Source organism: Ambystoma mexicanum, chromosome 2q, assembly GCF_040938575.1.
Source record: "Ambystoma mexicanum isolate Mex_15411 chromosome 2q, UKY_AmexF1_1, whole genome shotgun sequence".
NCBI classification, from domain to species: Eukaryota; Metazoa; Chordata; class Amphibia; order Caudata; family Ambystomatidae; genus Ambystoma; species Ambystoma mexicanum.
Window position 1 is genome coordinate 1,316,558,934 of NC_090924.1, and position 22,407 is coordinate 1,316,581,340.

The 22,407-nt window shown below is 47.8% G+C and overlaps 1 protein-coding gene across 1 annotated transcript in view; it reads right to left on the reverse strand.

Annotated features, from left to right (window-relative positions):
• Positions 1–22,407, reverse strand: part of NEK10 (NIMA related kinase 10) — a 2,768,076-nt gene that overhangs the window by 95,063 nt on the left and 2,650,606 nt on the right. The gene's annotated exons all lie outside the window — the stretch shown is intronic.

The window sequence follows — 22,407 nt, forward strand, 5'->3', positions numbered from 1 at the left end:
TCCATGGAGGGTTTCCCTCCCCATGAGATCCACCTGCTGAGTACCACCCCGAGGGGGACTATTGGGTAGCGGCCTCACCTCCCTGGCTCATGGGAAGATGGGAAGGGGCTTCCCCAATAGAAGCAGTGACAATACCATGGGGTTCGTCACAAACCTCACACCACCACCCCCAATGTTTTTTGGACTGCATAAAAATATTTTATTTAAAGCTCACAACAGTCTTGAGTCATCTGTTTTTTCCACTAATCGGTAAAAGCTGTGCTGAAGTACAAAATTGGGGCTGGGTATTGAGAATGGGTGACCCTCGGGCGAGGTGCCACAAACTGCTCCTGCAATGAGAGACTGTAGGAGGCAGACACATGGCCAATCAGTTCAAGTTCATCACCAGCCTAATGTCAGTAGAGCCCTCTAAAAACCTCTGTGCTCCATCGTCAACCAGGTGTTGCTAGCCTAGGACAGCACCAGAGAGGAATTCCTAAAAGAGTTGTTTTCCAGGGAGCAAAGGATGGGTCGTCGTCATCAAAAGGGAAAGCTTCTTCTTCCTCCTCGTCAAAGAAGGACAGAAAAGATCTGTTAAAGACCTCCTCAGGAGACCATCACAGGTCTTCCTCGAGTCGAGATTCGTCGAAGCATAAGTCAAGCTCAAAAAAGGCGAGAACGCCTCATGCACTTGCGCCACAACCACCACTGTCGTCGACGGGAGTTCGGTCGTCGACGGATTCATTACCATCAGCGCAGATTGTTCCTACAGTCGCCTCGTCGATTCAGACGGCGACGATTGAAAAGTTGACATCGTCGACAGTGGTCCCTCCAGAGGGCTGGCAACCGGCTGTGTACGATCCCATCTTGCCAGAGGCCCTATTACAACAGGAAGCAGCCTTCTCAATATAATCTATGGAAGACGACTGTGAACAGGTGGTTGGTCCGACGGATCTTGGATTGCAGGGTGTAAATTCATTGATGGTCTCGAGTGGGCAAAATATCCCAGTTACATCGTCTTTACTGAATCCACAGGCAGTGCTGTCCTTGGAAGTGTTGTCCACGTTACAGACTCTATTGAACAGGTTGGACGCGAAGTTGCCTAGCATGGGTACACCTGAAGTGGTACCGACTATGCCGGCCACTCTCGACCAGAGTGCCAGCCTCCCATCCAGTTAGTGAGGATCCTCCACGCTCAAACCCGGAGGAAGGAGAGTTACCAGATTCCGAGTCAGACCGGGGACATAGAGAGTCTTTTTCGGACATATCATCGTCCCCTTCAAGAGATCCAACATGGGAATCGGAGGCAGAGATGGAAACTCCAAAGAGTCCGGCGCAACCATCACCTCCGGATGACATCCACGCAATAATGGATAAAGCATGTATTGAGTTTGGCTTGTCCCCGGAGGAGGAAAAGAAGGAGTGCTTTTTGTTCGGCCATATAGGGAAGAGGAGGAAGTCTGTATTCTCGGTCCCCATTCTAGACTACGTCTGGCAAGAGGGTTTACGAACCATGCACCATCCGTTTTCGGAGCCTGCAATTAAAGGCAGACTGGAAAAGAAGTTTAAAGCGCCGGAGTCTACTCCAAAATGTTTACCCGCACAACCCTCCCCGGAATCGGTAGTGTCGGCAGCTGCTGCAAGAAAGGCCAGATCACAGCATAAATGTACGACCCCTCCAGACAACGAGGCCAGGAGGCAGGATACCTTTGGGAAGAAAGTTTTGTCGATAGAAGCGACGATGGTAAAGGCAGCTAACTCACTGGCTATTATGGCGGGATACAACCGGGAGATGTGGCACCATTTAGCCCACATCCTGGAACATCTACCGGATGAGCACAGAAAATCTGCTATGTTGCTGGTGCGTGAGGGGGAGGAGGCATCAAACCACTCGATTAATATCGCTGTGGACTTGGCAGAATCAGGTTTCAAGCAAATAAACAACAGAGTGGTGTTGAGAAGACAAGCCTGTCTTAAGTGTACAAACTTTAGGCCAGAGGTACAATACAATGTACTCGATATGCCATGTGAAGGAAAACAATTGTTTGGGGAGAAGGTGGACGAAGCCTTAAAAGGCATGAAGGAAGACACAGCACACTCTCTTGGAGCACTACAGAGCGGCAGAACATTTCAATCTTTTCGCCCCTTCCGAGGAGCATCAGGGAATTCCCGATTTGTGGCATCCAGAGACCGGGGTTTTGGTAGGCCATCATATTCCTCTCAAGGCTATAAGCGAGCTGCCCAAGCGACTCGAAGAGGCAGAGACTATCAGGGCTTCGAGGAGAAGAGGAGATTATTCATCGTCCACGAAAGACAAGCAGTCAAAGTCCCAACAATGACGAGCTTCAGGACGTCCTGGGAGGCAGAGTATCTCTCTGTGTCGATGAGTGGGAGAAAATAACATCGGACTGTTGGGTGTTAGACACGGTGCTACTAGGCCATTCTATGCAGTTCAAAAACGTGCCATCGCACATTCCACCTTTGTTTTCGGAGCAACCCCATCTTCAAATATTACAACAAGAAGTGGTGCTTATGCTGCAGAAAGGGGCTATAGAATTGGTCCCAGTGGCCGAGAGAGGTCAGGGAGTTTACTCCCGCTACTTCGTAGTCAAAAAACCCAACGGCAAGTGGTGACCCATTCTAGACCTCCGAGATCTCAACAAAACACTGAAAAGTCTGAAGTTCAAAATGCTTACGCTTCAGACGGTTATTCGATCTATACAGCCGGGGGATTTTCTGGCGTCATTAGACCTGCAAGACGGATATTTTCATATACCAATGCGTCGACGGCACAGAAGATTTCTAAGGTTCGTAGTTGGTCAAACCCACTGCCAGTTCAAAGTACTCCCATTCGGACTAAAATCATCTCTCAGGACGTTCACGAAGTGCTTGGCTCCAGTAGCATCGTGGCTACGCAGAAAAGGCCATCATGTTTACCCTTATCTGGACGATTGGTTGTAAGGGGGCCGTCGCCGATAATAGCAAAGACAAGTCTAATATCCACCATGCAACTTCTGCAGTGGTTAGGCTTTCCAATCAACTTAGAGAAGTCCTCCTTAACTCCCTCAAGGAACTTGGTGTTTTTGGGTGCGGAGTACCAGACGCAGTCAGGACTAGTAAAACCATCCTTGGGGAGAGTGCACAAACTCAGACACAAGGCAAAGGAGTGGAAAACCAACACCAGAGTTCCCGTAAGAAAATACATGTCTCTATTGGGGGCCTTGGCGTCGTGTATTCCATTAGTAAACAACTGTCGTCTCATCATGAGACCAATTCAGGAATTTCTGGCAGACTGATGTTCTCAAAGTCGGGAATTATGGTCAGACAAATTGACTATCAACAATGAGCTTCTGCAAGCGCTTCAGTGGTGGCAACTCCCAGACAATCTAACGAGAGGGATGCCTCTGCAAGAACCCGAGTTTCAAATGACGGTGGTGATGGATGCATCTCTGACAGGATGGGGAGCCCATCTGGAGTCCCTGCAGGTGCAAGGTCAGTGGTCCCCAGGACAGTCGACCCTTCATTCGGTACGTTGGGCCCTAAAATCCTTTTCACCACGCATAAAGGGATCAGTCGTAAGAATATTGACGGACAAAACAACGACAATGTTCTATCTAAGGAAGCAAGGAGGTACTTGTTCCAGAACTCTCTCGGCTGAAGCTCAGGAAATATGGCATTGGGCTCTGGAACAGCAAATAAGTATATTGTCTTATCACCTGCCAGGATGTAAAAAACGTACAGGCGGACTCTCTCAGCAGAGAGATGAATCATCTGCACGAGTGGGAGTTGAACGACCAACAGCTGACGAACATCTTCAAAAAGTGGGGCCATCCTTCCCTGGACCTCTTTGTAACGAGAGAGAACAAGAAATGCACACAGTACGTGAGCATATGGCCACAACCCGACTCGCTGGGGGAAGCATTCTCCTTCCCGTGGACGGGCAAGTTCGCATATGCGTTCCCTCCGTTACCACTCATCCAGCGTACACTGCAATGGATTCACAAATACCCATGTCGTGTGATCCCAGTGGCCCCTTACTGGGCGAGACAGTCATGGTTCTCCGACCTACTCCAGCTGTCGATTACTCAACCAGTGAGGTTCCAGAAGAGTCCGAACCTTCTATCTTAGGACAAGGGAGCAGTGTGGCATCACGACCCGGACGGCATCAGCTTGACAGCCTGGCTCCTGACTTCTCTGAGTTTGGGGCCCTGACCATTACATCGGACTGTCGCCGATCTTACAAGCGGCACGAGCTCCTTCCATGAATACTTCGTATGCATGTAAAAGGAAGAGATTCTGTATGTGGTGCAAAGATCAACCAGGATTAGAACCCCTGAACATCGCGGCAGAGCAGCTTCTTTCATACTTGCTGCACTTAGCAGAAGGAGGTTTATCTTTCTCTTCAATAAAGGTTCATCTGGCAGCCATTTCAAGATTCACTCGTAAAAGACATTCAACACCACTGTTTAGCGATTGAGTGGTTAAACATTTCCTGAAGGGCTTATTCTGGACTTTTCCTCCAACCAAAAAGTTTCCTCCGAACTGGAGTCTCAACCTGGTACTGGCAGGGCTAATGAAGGCACCTTTCGAACCTATGTCGTCGTCATCTTTAAAATTCTTATTGTGGAAATTAGCCTTCTTGGTACTTCAGCAAGACGACTTTCGGAACTACAAGCATTGGTTATTGACCCTCCATACTTGAGGTTTTTCAAAGACAAAGTGGTATTGACAACCAATCCTCATTTCATATCAAAAGTTCCAACTGTATTCCACAAGCATTCTTCGATTATACTTCTGACATTCTTCGCAACGCCTTCATCTTTCGCGGAAAAAGCTCTCCATACGTTGGATGTAAAAAGAGCCCTAAAGTTTTATCTCAATCGTACTCAGGATTCTAGAGGTACAAGACAACTATTTGTGGCTTATGGCCCTTCGGCAAGTGGGAAATCAATCTCAAAGCAAAGACTTGCCCGCTGGGTATCGTCAACGATTGCTTTTTGCCACTCGAAAGGAGGGAAGCCTCTAAAAAGCGTCCCAAGGCTCATTCAACGAGATCCACATTGTCATCGGCGGCATTGTGGTCCGGAATCCCGCTGGTGGATATCTGTCAAGCAGCATCCTGGTCGGTGCCGCATACATTCACTCGGCATTATTGCCTCGAGCAGCAACATGCAGAGGATATGCAGATGGGACGGGCAGTCCTACGACACCTGTTTCAGTAAGGTAAGCCCCACAGAGGGGTGTATCCTCCTGTCAATGTATCATAATTGTTTTTTTTACTGTTAAATTACCATGGTGAAAGTTTTTACATTGCTAACAGCATGTTTTATTTATTTATTTTATTTATTTGCATTTATAAAGCGCACAGAACTGCCCTGGGGCATCGTGGCGCTGTTACAGCAGACTTAGTCATGAACACAAGCATAGGAATGTGTTTACAGATGTAAACCGAGTTACCGAGTACATTTCACATTGGTAATAAACATTGAGCTTAGAGGTTATGCTATGCTGTGGTTACAATGCAAGCATGAGAGTGCATGTGGAAGACTTTAGCGGAATAGGAGGGTTTTGAGGTTTTTACGTGGCTATGATGATATTGGTTTGCATTACACACCTCCAAACTAGGAGTACTGCTATACAATCTATTCTAAGCATGTGAATCCATGAAAGATCCAATGCTGGAGAAGGGAGTAGTTTCTTACCTGTAACACCATTTCTCCAGCATTGGTATCTTTCATGGATTCACATGCGCCCGCCGGCCTCCCCCGCATGCAAACCTTATATACCCCTTACTACTTTGGGGGCTAAAATCTGAAGGGAGCCGCGGGGGCAGGGCTATTTGTACCCTACGTCCAATTGGTCCAGGCATAAGCGGCCCAAAACGACATAGATAGGACACAGAAGTGTCGACATTTTTCCTATGGAAAACGTCTTATAAATATACCGAGGTTTCCCAGCCTGACGAATGGGGAATATTATAAGCATGTGAATCCATGAAAGATACTGTCATGATGCCTACCCCCGAGGACCCAGACCAGGTCCAGGAACCCCAGAAGCAGGCATCAAGTTATTTTAGGCAAGCCCAAAAACCCCTGCTAGGGGCTGTTTGGGTGCGGTCCGGGCGCCTATGGTGCAAGGCTCATATGGAGAGTCAGTCCTGGCGCCTATAGCGCCAGGCTCATAGAGTAGAACTTACCTGATGCAGACCATGCTGCAAGAGCACCAAGCCAAATGAGGCTAGGAAGGGACTATTTTACCTAGGGACTATTTTTTTTACCCGGGCGGGGCTGGGGAGGAATACTTACCTGGGACTACTTTGGAGGCTATTTAAACCACACCGAAGAGCAGCACACGCTTCGTGTTATTCTCCATCCAGCAGTGTAATGCTCACCGCAAGTCTGCATCCAGTCTTCTGCCACGCCTGCCTCGAGTTAGGAACTCCCAGAAAAAGGGAGAAAGGTTAGAACAAGAGCAATACCTTTGATCCTTACCTGAATTCCCGATCCATCGTGCCTTCGAGCTGGAAGAAAGAAGTTATTTTATGTGCGTCGCCTCGCCTGCTGCAGCGCAGCGCTGAACTCACCGGCCTTCGCAGCATCTTCACATTCCACTGCATCCTCCTGCATGTTCCCGCTGCATTCCGGCACCTAAGGAGTAGACAAGAACAGCAAGGTGAGCCAAGGGAATACACAGAGGAATATTAGTAACGCCTCCATAGACTTACCTGATTTTACCACCGGGGGTAATATTCCTCTTCACGAGTCAGCGCAGCTTCCACTGCATCTTTGCCGAACCCTGGCCCCTAAGGGGAAACAAAAGGACAGCAAGGTGAAACAAAGGGACTATCAAGGAGAGCCCTCCTCACCACATTAGACTTACCTGATTTTACCACCGGAGGTATTATTCCCTGAGACTTCATACTTTCTCTCAGTGCCTGAATAAGGGAGAAAGCAACAGGTTACATATTGACATTATTTATCGAACTGTGTTGGAAATACAAATCCTTACCAGAATATTACCGGTTGCCACTAGGAACTCTTCACTAGGGTCAAGCTGCAATCTGCAAGGAATCGGACAAGAATGAAAGTCAGGCATTTGAACTCTTACGAACTAAATACTTTTCTGAGTCAATATTGTTCTGGAACTCACCAATTCCTTCGAGCCAGTGAAGCAACTGGTTATCAACGCGCCCCTGCGCCCAATGCAGGATTGAGTGCTCATCTTTTGAAACCATCAGGTGAGATGGGACATCAAAGGTGATCTGTGGGGAGAACAGCGGGGGTGGAGGAATTTACACTCAACTCCACGGGTGGTTAATTACCTTTCTCCATTTGCAGAAGAATATTCCTACGGGCCAAGCAAACGAAGCTAGGTGGGCCAGTCCAGTCCGTCATCTCGGGCCTACGCGTCACATTGATGGAGACCGCAGCTGTCCAGTTCAGATCGACGCCTCTGTGGGAGCCAGGTGAGCGTAACAGAACACGAAGCCTACCCACAAATTCCCACCCGGGCGTCATGGATACCTCAGAGACTGACCAATTGGCCCAATTAATAGGGGAATTGAGGGATGAAGTGCATTCCGCCCGTCAAGAAACCAATGCTCTTAGGAGAGAACTGATTTTGTCAAAGGAGCAAACTGATGACCTTGCTAGGCAACTATTGCACAGCCAGGCTGGACAAGTACCCCTACCTGGTTCCGGGGGAAATCCAGCTCCTGTGTTATCGGGTAACCCTGTGCAAATAAACCTACCATGAAATAGTCCATTAGCTCCACTCGAACGCTTTGCCAGAGATCCCAAAAGGTTTGTCATGTTTATGAACCAATGCCACGTGCACTTTTTATGCAGACCTGGAGCCTTCCCAAACGATCAAGCCAAGGTAGCCTTTGTATTGTCATATCTCAGTGGCAGTGCAGCTGATTGGTCAATTCCACTAGTTACTCAAGATGACCCAATTCTTCGGGATTTTCAGGGCTTTCAAACAAGCATGGAAAGACTATTTGCCCGGCACTCCCAAGGACAGGCCCTGGATAACGAACTTTTGTCCCTATGACAGGGTAACCAGGACCTTCTATCCTACATCGCGACCTTTAACAGGTTGATAGTGGAAACTGGATGGCCGGAGGTAAAACAAATCATGTTATTTCATCAAGGGCTTTGAGGAGAACTCAAGGATGTCTTGGCTCAAGTCATGAACCCACCTCAAGACTGCGCTGAATATATTGACTTAGTGGTCCAGTTAGATCACAGACTTCAGAATAGAAAGGCTGATCGAGCCAAGTTTGAGAATCGGGTGTTGGTCAAAACCCACGCTTACCCCAAAGGAGCAGATGCTTCAGAACCCATGCAAATCAGAGGGGTTAAAGGACCTTTAACCCAGAAGGAAAGAGAAAGGAGACGTCAAATGCAATTGTGTCTATATTGTGGAACTTCTGGGCATTTTCTAAGGGATTGCCCTGTAAAACCACCCAAGAAGGTGGTAGGAACTGCTGATAAAAGCTATATGGAGTCAGACTCGGGAAACGACCACGCCCTACAAGCGTAGAGGTCCGCTTGCCGAGCTTGAAGAAGGATACTCATCACGTATGCACGCAGTAAGGGCGTACATTGATAGCAGGGCCATAGGAAACTATGTGGACTATGAATTGTCTTCCAGGATGAATCTACCTCTCTGCCGAAAAACCACTTCAGATGTCATCACCACAGTCGATGGAACTGAAATTGACTCTGGGCCTGTAACTCATTCCACCGCAGAGATGACACTATTGGGTCAGGATGGGCATCGATAGACTATAGTGTTTGATCTAATCAAAGCACCACAGTTCCAAATAATACTGGGGATACCTTGGTTGGAAACACATAATCCTTGTATTGATTGGCGAGAGAAGAGAATAACCTTCCCGGATTGTGCACAAACCTGTTACCCAAAGAAAAATCTGAACGCAGGCCTGGCCACAGTAACCACAGCAGTCATGCAACTACCTCCAGAATACCAAGAAATCCAGGATGTCTTCCAAAAAGAACAGGCAAACACCTTACCTCCTCACAGATCGTACGATTGTCAAATCGATCTCATACCCGGTGCACAACCCCCTTGTAGCAGGATTTATGCCCTTATGGACCCTGAGAACCTTCACCTACGACAATGCTTAGACCAGTACCTTGCCAGTGGCTTTATTCGCCCATCCAAGTCCCCTGCATCTTCAGCTTTGTTCTTCATGCCCAAAAAGGAAGGTGACCTCAGAACGTGCACAGACTACCGCACATTGAACCAGATAACTGTTAAGAACAGATACCAATTGCCTCTGATCCCTGAACTACTAGACCAAGTGAATGTCATGATCTCTTCCGAGTGCCAGCCAGTCCCAATTGGGACCTTTTGGACCCTGTCCTGGCGCCAGTGGCACCAGGCTCATAAAGATGCCCAGTCCCAGCGCTAGAAGCGCCGGGCTCATAATGCTTGGGTGGACCTACCTGCAGCAGACCATGCTGCTTACTTACCTGCCAGTTGAACCCCTGATCCTCTTCTGTTTGGGACTACTTTTCCTGTTGGGTGGGGCAGGAGCCACTCCCTAGGTTCAGAACACTGGAACTCTTCTGGAAAGCAGGAACTCTTTTCTTACCTAGGCGTGGCTGTGGAAGGAGACACCTAAGCACTACAGGAGGCTATTTAAACCACACCCGATGGATGAATCTTGCTTTGCGTTATTCTGCATTCTCTGCAGCAGAACGCTCATCGTGTCTTCTGCTTCTGATCCTGGGCCTAAGGGAACAAAGGCTTACCATCCTGGAATCCAGTCTTCAGCAGCACCTGTAAAGACAAAGAAAGAACAGGTTAGCACTACGGTCTTCAGTGGCAGCGCATCTCTTACCTGGTCCATCGGCTGTCACCAACGCCTCGCGCTGCATTCCGGCATCTGAAAGACAAAGGCTTACCTACTCTTCGCATGCTCCGGAGGTCTTCGCACTGCATTCCGGCATCTGAAAGACAAAAGCTTACCAGCTCTTCGCACGCTCCGGAGGCCTTCAGCGCTGCATCCCGCATCTGAAAGACAAAAGAAGGTGCGTTTAAAGACATTTGGCAACTTTATTACTCACGTGCCATTACTCCTTCCCACGCCGAATCCAGTGGGTATTCCAGCACCCTTCAGCTTCTCTAAAGCTCCGAACTTGTACCTGCAAGATAAAAGGGACAGTTAGTGCGCATCGTGAAGCAGGCTACAAGCGCTTACTTATGTGCTTCCAGGCGCTTCTATTCCTCACGCGGGTTCGATCCTCAACTCTCATCAGCCCGCCATCCGCCATTGCCGGAACCCTGCAAAACAAGAGATATCATTACAAAAGACTTTTAAGACATTTGAAGCGCCCAGAACTTACCATTCGTGCAGTTAACGACGGACAGCAGTCCTCTGAGGTCAAGAGGCCTGCACCCTTATCCAGTGAAGAAACTGGTTACGGCACCCTGCCCCGAGGCAGATGGAGAGCTCGGCGTTCACTTACCTAAGGTGAGGGTGTTAACCTTTGGGGTTCTACAGGAGAAGAGAAAGGGAAGAGGAGAGAGGCACCCAATAACCCCAGTTCATTAATCCCATATTTTCTATCTGCAGAAATCTTACTCTTCGAGTCATACATACAGTGCACAGAGGTCCAGCCCAAAGAGCCAACCGTGTGTTACACATCACCTTTGAAGATACGGCATTCACCCAGTCAAGACCGGCGCCTCTGCGGGAATCAGGTGAGCGTTACAGAACGCAAAGCCTATCGCAAAACTCCCACCCAGGCGCTATGGAAACCTCGGATACCGACCAGCTAGCCCAGTTACTTGGGGAACTAAGAGCAGAATTGCATGCAGCCCGTCAGGAAACGAATGCTCTAAGAAGGGAACTGATTATTTCCAAGGAGCGAACAGACGATCTCGCTAGACAATTGCTACAGTCACAAGCCGGACAAACTCCGTTACCCGCATCAGGGGCAAATCTTCCTTCAACATCCTCTACGAACCCAGTGCAGATCAACCTACCTGGGAATGTACCTCTGGCTCCGCCCGAACGATTTTCTGATGACCCAAAGAGGTTTGCAGTATTTATTAATCAGTGCCGGTTGCACTTCTTATGCCGGCCAGCAGCCTTTCCAACTGATCAAGCTAAGGTAGCTTTCGTGCTTTCGTACCTTAGTGGCAATGCGGCAGACTGGTCGATCCCTCTAGTTAATCAAGATGATCCAGTTCTCCATGATTTTCAAGCTTTTCAGCTCAGTATGGAAAAACTGTTTGCAAGACATTCACAGGGGCAGGCCTTGGACAATGAGCTCCTTTCATTGCGACAGGGTAATCAAGACCTTTTGGCTTATATTGCGTCTTTCAACAGACTGATAGTGGAAACTCGATGGCCTGAGGACAAAAGGATTACGCTGTTTTATAGAGGTCTACGTGGAGAGCTCAAAGATGTGTTAGCCCAAGTAGTGAATCCCCCGCAAGACTCTTCGGACTATATTGACTTAGTCGTTCAAATTGACCACAGACTGCAGAACAGGAAGGCCGATCGTTCCAAGTTTGATGCTCGAGTATTTTCCAAACCACCAACTCCTACCAAAGGAGTAGACTCCGGGGAACCCATGCAAATAGGGTGCCTTAAAGGACCACTAACACAAAAGGAGCGGGAAAGGAGAAAACAGCTGCAATTATGCCTCTATTGCGGAAACTCGGGGCACTTTCTTCGAGACTGTCCGGTGAAACCAGCCAAGAAGGCAGTAGGAGCTGCAGTTACCAGGGTCACAAACTCTGAGCAGGGAAATGACCTCGCCCGACAAGAATAGAGGTCCTCTTGCCGAGCATTAAAACCAGTTTCGTGACCTCGCATTTCGTGATACCTATGGTCCTCATTAGCCCTGAACATCCAGATCGATTACATGCGATTGAAGCTTACGTCGACAGCGGTGCCATCGGCAATTATGTGGATCATGAAATGGTTTTGAGGATGAATCTAACTCTTTGTCCAAAGGCTGTAAAGGACGTCATTACTACGGTGGATGGTACGGAGATAGCCTCCGGACCATTAACGCATACCACCCAAGAAGTGACGCTAGTAAGTCAAGATGGACACCATGAGAAGATCGTGTTCGATGTGATCAAGGCCCCTCAGTTCCAGATTATTCTAGGAATTCCTTGGTTAGAGAAGCACAATCCTCTGATCGATTGGCGAGCAAGAACGGTTCAGTTTCCAGAATGTGTCTCTACTTGTCACCCTCGACCTGGTGTTGCACTGGCAGCAATTTCCTCGGAGGCTCCCCAGTTACCTCCTGAATACCTAGAATTCCAAGATGTTTTCCGGAAGGATCAGGCTAACTCTCTACCTCCTCATAGGTCTTATGACTGCCAGATAGACCTGATACCTGGATCTACTCCTCCTTGTAGTAGAATTTATGCCCTCACCGAGCCTGAGAATCTTCACCTCCGACAATACCTGGATCAATACCTAGCGAATGGGTTTATTCGTCCTTCAAAGTCCCCTGCTTCCTCAGCTTTGTTCTTCGTTCCAAAAAAAGAAGGGGACCTTAGAACTTGTATAGATTATCGCGCCCTGAACCAGATCACTGTTAAGAATAGATATCCGTTACCTTTGATCCCTGAACTCCTGGACCAAGTCAGAAAAGCATGCATATATACAAAGCTGGATCTTAGAGGAGCCTACCACTTGGTACGAGTAAAAGAGGGCGATGAATGGAAGACAGCCTTCCGCACCAAGTATGGGCTATTTGAATATCAGGTCATGCCCTTCGGACTTTGCAATGCCCCGGCCGCCTTTCAATATTTTATGAATGATGTCCTCAGAGAGCTCATAGATGTGTGTGTTGTTTACATTGACGACATCCTCGTTTATTCCTCATCGGAAACTGAACATCGGAAACACGTGAAAATGGTCCTCGAGAGATTGCGTCAACACAAACTTTTCGCTAAGTTGGAAAAATGTGTTTTCAACGTGACTGAAGTTGAATTCTTGGGATTCATATTATCACCTAGCGGAGTACGTATGGATTCAAAGAAGGTCGATGCAATTCTCAAATGGCCATCGCCATCCTCCGTAAAAGGTGTTCAAAGCATGTTAGGCTTCGCTAACTTTTACCGCAGGTTTATCCCCGAATTCTCTCGAATAGTCCAACCCATCACCGCCTTGTTAAAGAAAAACAAACGTTTTGAATGGTCTACCGAGGCGGAACAAGCTTTCCAGAATTTGAAGACTAGATTTATCTCTGCACCGATCTTAAAACATCCTCGCCCAGAACTCCCCTACATCGTTGAAACTGATGCTTCGAGCCTTGCCATGGGGGCAGTTCTATCACAAAAGGACTCAGTAACCAATCAGTTGCATCCCGTGGCATTTTGGTCCCGCAAATTCTCGCCTCCTGAAATCAATTACACTATTACTGATAAGGAACTTCTAGCTATCAAGTCCGCCTTTAAGGCTTGGCGGCATTATCTTCTGGCGGCCCGACACACCGTTACTGTGATTACAGATCACCGAAACCTGCAATATTTGAAAACCGCAAAAGCTCAATCCTCTAGGCAACTCCGTTGGGCACTATTCTTTGCCGAGTTTGACTTCATAATTACCTATCGACCTGGTACAAAAAACGGTAAAGCTGATGCCCTTTCTCGGATGGGAGTGGAAGAACATTTGATCAATCCTAAACCTGTACCTATCATTCCCGAACAAAGAATTCTAGGTGTAATCGCCACACAATCCATAGAGGAAGTTAAGGATAAAGCCAGGCTACTGGTAACTCCAGCAGACATACAGAATTGGCATCTGCAGGGAAAGGACTTTACGGTGAAGGACAACCTATTATATTTCCAAGAACGGTTATACCTGCCCAGCACAGATTTACAGAAAAAGGTAATCTCTTGTTATCACAATTCTTTAATGGAAGGACATCCCGGTATGACCAAGACCTCGGAAAAGATCAAGCGCTACTTCTGGTGGCCGTCTTGGAAAAAAGATATCAGAGACTTTATAATGTCCTGTGGAGTATGCGCCCAAAACAAGAGTCAAAAGGAAAAACCAGCCGGCCTCTTACGCCCTATTGACATCCCGCCTCGCCCTTGGCATACGCTTTCTATGGACTTCATCACCGATCTACCTCCATGCTCCGGATACAATACGATCCTAGTAATCGTGGACCTATTCTCCAAGATGGCTCATTTCATTCCACTCAAAGGCTTACCAACAGCAGCAACTCTGGCCCGAGAATTTCTCGAAAACATCGTCCGACTGCACGGTTTTCCTTCAGTTCTAATTTCGGATCGAGGTAGTCAATTTATTTCTCATTTTTGGCGAAGTTGCTGTCGGTCGGCTCAAATTGATGTGAGACTTTCGACCAGCCACCACCCTCAAACCGACGGACAAACTGAGAGGACCAATCAAACTCTGGAACAGTATTTGCGCTGCATGCTACAACAAACTGAAAAAACTTGGAAAGATATCCTTTGGATAGCCGAATATGCCTACAATAACTCTGTCCACTCGGGAACTGGGAAGACCCCGTTTTTTCTTTTATACGGTAGTCACCCTCGAACCTCGGAGTTGGATCCACTCCAAGATCTTGGAACACCAGCAGTAGACCACCTGCATTCTACAATCACCCAAGCCTTTAAGGAAGCCGTTTCTCACCTTCAAAGGGCTAAAGAACAATACAAGAAAGGAGCAGACCAACATCGGAAGGAAGCCCCCCAATATCAAGTAGGAGATCATGTCTGGTTATACACCAAATATCTATCTCTAAAAGGACCACGCACATTCAACCCAACATACCTTGGTCCCTATTCCATCACTACCATAGTAAATCCAGTAGCGGTCAAGTTGGACTTGCCCCCTCACATGAAGATACATCCGGTCTTCCACGTCTCTCTATTAAAACCCGTGCAACCTCAAACCGACTAACTACATCTACAAAACCTATTCTAGTTGATGGAGAACTCGAGTTTGAAGTCAAAAGCATCCTGGATTCCAAGATCTCCAAATCTAAACTATTTTACCTGTTGACTGGAAAGGCTACGGTCCCCAAGAAAGATCCTGGGAACCTGCAGAATATGTCCGCGCGCCTCGTCTAATCAAAAGATTTCATCGAACATTTCCTAACAAGCCCAAACCCCCGGAGAAGCCCGGTTTGGGAGGGGCCTTGAGGGGGGGTGCTGTCATGATCTCTGCTTCCAAAAGATCAGGACTTGCCCGACTCCCTTGGAAGCAGACCCATAACCCCGGTTCCGAGTGCCAGCCAGTCCCAATTGGGACCTTTTGGACCCTGTCCTGGCGCCAGTGGCACCAGGCTCATAAAGATGCCCAGTCCCAGCGCTGGAAGCGCCGGGCTCATAATGCTTGGGTGGACTTACCTGCAGCAGACCATGCTGCTTACTTACCTGCCAGTTGAACCCCTGTTCCTCTTCTGTTTGGGACTACTTTTCCTGTTGGGTGGGGCAGGAGCCACTCCCTAGGTTCAGAACACTGGAACTCTTCTGGAAAGCAGGAACTCTTTTCTTACCTAGGCGTGGCTGTGGAAGGAGACACCTAAACACTACAGGAGGCTATTTAAACCACACCCGATGGATGAATCTTGCTTTGCGTTATTCTGCATTCTCTGCAGCAGAACGCTCATCGTGTCTTCTGCTTCTGATCCTGGGCCTAAGGGAACAAAGGCTTACCATCCTGGAATCCAGTCTTCAGCAGCACCTGTAAAGACAAAGAAAGAACAGGTTAGCACTACGGTCTTCAGTGGCAGCGCATCTCTTACCTGGTCCATCAACTGTCACCAACGCCTCGCGCTGCATTCCGGCATCTGAAAGACAAAGGCTTACCTACTCTTCGCATGCTCCGGAGGTCTTCGCACTGCATTCCGGCATCTGAAAGACAAAAGCTTACCAGCTCTTCGCACGCTCCGGAGGCCTTCGGCGCTGCATCCCGCATCTGAAAGACAAAAGAAGGTGCGTTTAAAGACATTGGGCAACTTTATTACTCACGTGCCATTACTCCTTCCCACGCCAAATCCAGTGGGTATTCCAGCACCCTTCAGCTTCTCTAAAGCTCCGAACTTGTACCTGCAAGATAAAAGGGACAGTTAGTGCGCATCGTGAAGCAGGCTACAAGCGCTTACTTACGTGCTTCCAGGCGCTTCTATTCCTCACGCGGGTTCGATCCTCAACTCTCATCAGCCCGCCATCCGCCATCGCCGGAACCCTGCAAAACAAGAGATATCATTACAAAAGACTTTTAAGACATTTGAAGCGCCCAGAACTTACCGTTCGTGCAGTTAACGACGGACAGCAGTCCTCTGAGGTCAAGAGGCCTGCACCCTTATCCAGTGAAGAAACTGGTTACGGCACCCTGCCCCGAGGCAGATGGAGAGCTCGGCGTTCACTTACCTAAGGTGAGGGTGTTAACCTTTGGGGTTCTACAGGAGAAGAGAAAGGGAAGAGGAGAGAGGCACCCAATAACCCCAGTTCATTAATCCCATATTTTCTATCTGCAGACATCTTACTCTTCGAGTCAGACATACAGTGCACAGAGGTCCAGCCCAAAGAGCCAACCGTGTGTTACACATCACCTTTGAAGATACGGCAGTCAAGACCGGCGCCTCTGCGGGAATCAGGTGAGCGTTACAGTGACGGACGCTTGTATATATACTAAATTAGATCTCCCGGGGGCATACCATCCGGTAAGTGTAAAAGAGGGCGACGAATGGAAGACTGCTTTCCGCACTAAGTATGGATTATTCGAAAACCAGGTGATGCCTTTCGGGTTGTGCAATGCACCAGCAGCCTTCCAATACTTCATGAACGATGTCCTTTGTGAACTCATTGACGTTTGTGTTGTAGTATATATCGATGATATTCTAGTATACTCCTCTTCAGAATCTGACCATGTGAAGCACGTCCGAGCAGTCCTTGAGAAATTGCGCCAGCACAAACTATATGCAAAACTAGAAAAATTTGTTTTTCATGCCACAGAAGTTGAATTCCTTGGGTTTATCCTGACCCCAAAGGGAGTCCGAATGGACTCACGAAAGGTGGACGCAATCCTTAAGTGGCCATCACCAAGTTCAGTTAAAGGAGTACAAAGCATGCTCGGCTTTGGCAATTTCTACCGCAGATTCATCCCAGATTTTTCACATGTCGTACATCCCATCACAGCACTCTTGCGAAAAAATAAACGCTTTATGTGGACTGAAGAAGCTGAAAATGCCTTCCAAGAGCTGAAAGCGAAATTCACATCTGCACCTGTATTAAAGCACCCGTGCCCTGACCTTCCATACATAGTGGAAACTGATGCATCCAGTCTAGCCATGGGAGCTGTCCTGTCTCAAAAGGACTCTGAAACTGGCCAGCTTCACCCAGTAGCATTTTGGTCCAGAAAGTTCTGGGCACCCGAGTTAAACTATGCGGTTACCAACAAGGAGTTATTAGCCATTAAATCCGCCTTCAAGGCTTGCTGGCACTATCTTCTCGGTGCCAGGCATACCATTACTGTGATCACTGATCACAGGAACTTACAGTATTTAAAAACAGCCAAGGCCCAATCGTCACGTCAACTCCGATGGGCATTGTTCTTTGCCGAGTTCGATTTCGTGATAACCTATCGACCAGGTTGTAAGAATGGTAAAGCAAACGCCTTATCCCGAATACAGATGGGAGAGGTAGAAGTGAACCCAGAACCAGTACCTATAATTTCCGAACAAAGGATTCTTGGCATGACTACTCTACAGACACTAGAGGACATTCAGGTAAAGATCCAGCAACTCGTTGATCCTACAGCCCTGCAGGACTGGGCAAAGAAAGGCCCGGACTACTCTGTCACCAATGATCTGCCTTATTACCAAGGGCGGCTATTTCTGCCACACAAGGAACTACAAGAGCTAGTCATTTCCCGTTATCATGATACCCTAATGGAGGGGCACCCATGTATTGCAAAAACTGAAGCTAAAATTAAAAGACAATTCTGGTTGCCCACCTGGCGAAAGGATATTAAATCATTTGTGATGTCTTGTGGCATTTGCGCCCAAAACAAAAGTCAAAAGAAAAATCCAGCTGGACTCTTACAACCTTTAGACATTCCGCCTACACCATGGCACACCTTATCGTTAGACTTTATTACTGATCTACCTCCTTGTAATGGATTTAACACCATTCTAGTTATTGTGGATCTGTTTTCCAAGATGGCCCACTTTATTCCTTTAAAAGGATTACCTTCAGCCTCAATCCTGGCCAAAGAATTCCTCGAAAACATTGTTCGCATACATGGATTTCCGTCCGTGTTGGTCTCTGACCGGGGCAGTCAATTCATTTCACATTTTTGGAAGAAATGTTGTCAATTGGCGCAAATCGACGTGAGATTATCGAACAATTATCGACCAGTCACCACCCCCAGAACGATGGCCAAACGGAGAGGACCAACCAGACTCTTGAACAATACCTGCGTTGTATGTTACATCAAACAGAGTAATTGGAAGGACATTCTTTGGATCGCAGAATATGCATACAATAATTCAGTACATTCTGGAACTGGACAAAGCCTCTTTTATACCCTATATGGGCACCATCCTCGAACCTCAGACCTTGACTCACCCCAACACTTAGAAATGCCTGCAGTGGACCATCTACATGCTACGATTACACAAGCCTTTAAGGAGGCAACTGCACATTTAAAACAAGCGAAGGAGAAATATAAGAAAGATGCTGATCGGGATAGAAGTGATACTCCACAGTACCAGATAGGGGATCAAGTATGGTTGGCCACAAAACACATACCTCTCAAGGGAACGCGGACCTTTAACCCTACATATTTGGGACCTTACTCTATTAAGGCCATTATCAACCCGGTGGCCGTCAAGTTGGACTTACCTGCTAATATGCGAATTCACCCCGTCTTTCATGTGTCACTTTTGAAGCCAGTGCAACCAGGGACAAGACTAACCAAGCCACCAGACCCCATCCTTATAGACGGGGAACCCGAATTTGAGGTTAAAAACATCCTGGACTCCAAGATGGTGAAGTCAAAACTTTTTTATTTTATCGACTGGAAAGGTTACGGACCACAGGAAAGGTCTTGGGAACCTAGTGACCACGTGCATGCACCTCGATTGGTGAAAAGATTCAACCGAAATTTCCCAGACAAACCAAAACCACGGGGAAGAACGACTTTAGGATGGGCCTTGGGGGGGGAGTGCTGTCATGATGCCTACCCCCGGGGACCCAGACCAGGTCCAGCAACCCCGGAAGCAGGCATCAAGTTATTTTGGGCAAGCCCAACAACCCCTGATAGAGGCTGTTTGGATGCGGTCCTGGTGCCTATGGCGCCAGGCTCATATGGAGAGTCAGTCATGGCGCCATAGGCGCCAGGCTCATAGAGTAGAACTTACCTGATGCAGACCATGCTGCAAGAGCTGCAAGCCAAATGGGGCTTGGAAGGGACTATTTTACCTAGGGACTATTTTTTTACTCGGGCGGGGCTGGGGAGGAATACTTACCTGGGACTACGTTGGAGGCTATTTAAACCACACCTGAAGAGCAGCACACGCTTCGTGTTATTCTGCATCCAGCAGCGTAACGCTCACTGTGCCTGCAAGTCTGCATCCAGTCTTCTGCCACGCCCGCCTCGAGTTTGGAGCTCCTAGAAAAAGGGAGAAAGAAGGAGAAAAGGTTAGAACAAGTGCAATACCTTTGATCCTTACCTGAATTCCCGATCCATCGTGCCCTCGAGCTGAAAGTAAGAAGTTATTTTATGCGCGTCGCCTCGCCTGCTGCAGCGCCGCACTGAACTCACCGGCCTTCACAGCATCTTCACATTCCACCGCATCCTCCTGCATGTTCCCGCCACATTCCGGCACCTAAGGAGTAGACAAGAACAGCAAGGTGAGCCAAGGGAATACACAGAGGAATATTAGTAACCCCCCCATAGACTTACCTGATTTTACCGCCAGAGGTATTATTCCCCGAGACTTCATACTTTCTCTCAGTGCCTGAATAAGGGAGAAAGCAACAGGTTACATATTGACATTATTTATCGACCTGTGTTGGAAATACAAATCCTTACCAGAATATTACCGGTTGCCACTAGGAACTCTTCACTAGGGTCAAGCTGCAATCTGCAAGGAATCGAACAAGAGTGAAAGTCAGGCATTTGAACTCTTACGAACTACATACTTTTCGGAGTCAATATTGTTCTGGAACTCACCAATTCCTTCGAGCCAGTGAAGCAACTGGTTATCAACACGCCCCTGCGCTCAATGCAGGATGGAGAGCTCATCTTTTCAAACCATCAGGTGAGACTATAAGAGGGGACATCAAAGGTGATCCGTGGGGAGAACAGCGGGGGTGGGGGGTTTTACACTCATCTCCACGGGTGGTTAATTACCTTTCTCCATTTGCAGAAGAATATTCCTACGGGCCAAGCAAACGAAGCTAGATGGGTCAGTCCAGTCCGTCATCTCGGCCCTACGCGTCACATTGGTGGAGACCGCAGCTGTCCAGTTCAGATGGACGCCTCTGTGGGAGCCAGGTGAGCGTAACAGATACCAATGCTGGAGAAAAGAGGATAGCTTACAAGGAAAATGTACAGAAGTGGGTGTGGGTCACTTTGAGCGTATGGCCACTCTATCTCATACACCTTGCATTTATTTATTTTATTTTTTAGATTTGTAAAGCGCACTAGCAGCCCAAGGGCATCGAAGCGCTGTTGCAAGAAAGTGTCTTATTTACAGGAAGGGTACTTTGCTCTTGGTTACAGTGAGCATGTAGCCGTACAACGCGAACTTAGTGGGATACATTGGTGGTTACAGGTTTGGATTATCATGCAATCACAATGGAGGTTACATCAAATGGAGAGTAGTAGCAGACAGCTTAGGCAATACAGCGGTGCCAGTCTGGACTAGTTTATATGAACAACATAGTTTTTATGGCTTTCCGGAAGGCTAAGTGCGAATCAATACTTCTGATGTGGGGTGGTAGAGAGTTCCAGTGGGTCGCGGCCATGACAGGGAAGCTAGAGCCCTTTGCACAAATCCTCTGGGTTTTGGGAGTAGAGATTCGGTTGGTGTAGGAGGTTCTTGTGGGTCTGGCGGTGATAGGAGTAACCTTTATCAAGATGACTCCCTCAACAACCCCAGGTCAAGTCATGGACCATTCTCTCACTGAAATGGAGGACCCTTATAATGATCATAAAGAGTTTGCTAATACCCCTCGGGAGTATGGCTCTTGTACCATACAGCAGGAATTTCAATTTCATGTAAAGGAAGAAGACAAAGACTCATTTGCTAAGAAATGTGCAGCACAGACTAGGCAGAATGCAGATCAATAACCGCAATAATCTGTGGAACTCATAATTCTTGTTTGGCATAATAGTTTCACCAGAGGAGATGTTTGGCAGTAGTGGCCATCTCTCAAGTCTACACAAACCCAGATCACCATGGTTTGCAGGAGTCAGCACAGCTCAAGAGAACTCACATTTACCCACTGAATTTTGAGGACAGCATGGGATGGATGAGAGCATTTCCACTATGGCAGCCCATGTATATGATGCCTGGGATCATGGAGCCACACAAGGGCCAACCCAAATGATAATGACATTGAGAGAGTTTGCAGTTCCCCGGAAAGCCCTCCAACGACAGCAGCCACGACACGTAGCCGGCTGGGACCCATTACACAATTAGTAATCCTGCAGTGCGCCCATTAGGGTATAAAAGGGAGGATATGTCAGGAAGAGATATGGCCGTCAGGAGTGGGAGGCATGAAGTGAAGATTAGAGTGCCGCAGAGTGGCAAGAAGGAAACATGAACAAAGGAAAGAGCAGAGGTAGAAGAGGATGGGAAGAAGACCAAAGAGAGAGGGAGGAAAAGAGGAGGAGTAAAGATGAAGAGAAGGTGGTCAGGTGAAGTAGCAAAGAGGAGTAGGAGAGGACCACACCAAGAACAGAGGGAAGAGAGGAGGGGAGGTGATAGGGAAGAGCAGTAAGGAGAAGAGAACATCAAGGATAAAGGGATGAAAGCGGGACAAGGTTGTCAAGAGGAGTAGTATGGATGAGAAAAGACAACATCAAGGGAAGAAAGAGGAGAGAAGATAGATGGAAGGGTTTAAGATGAACAGCAAAGCGGGGAGAAGAACAATGAGAAAGAGAGGAACAGAAGTAATGGCAGTGGTAAAGTGTAATAAGGAGGAGGAGGGAAGAAGACTAATGATAGAAAAATGAATTGTTGATATGAGGAGAGCGTGGGAGAAGACAAGAGAAGAACAAAGAGTGGTATAGGAGGACCAGATGAGAGCATGGTAGAACCTCAAGGAGGAGTGGAGGACAGAGGAGCAGCAAGGGAAAGAAGAGAAGACCAGAAAGGAATAAGTGGAAGAGATAAGAGGGAGCAGGTGCTCCAAGAGAGGGACAATAAGAGGTGT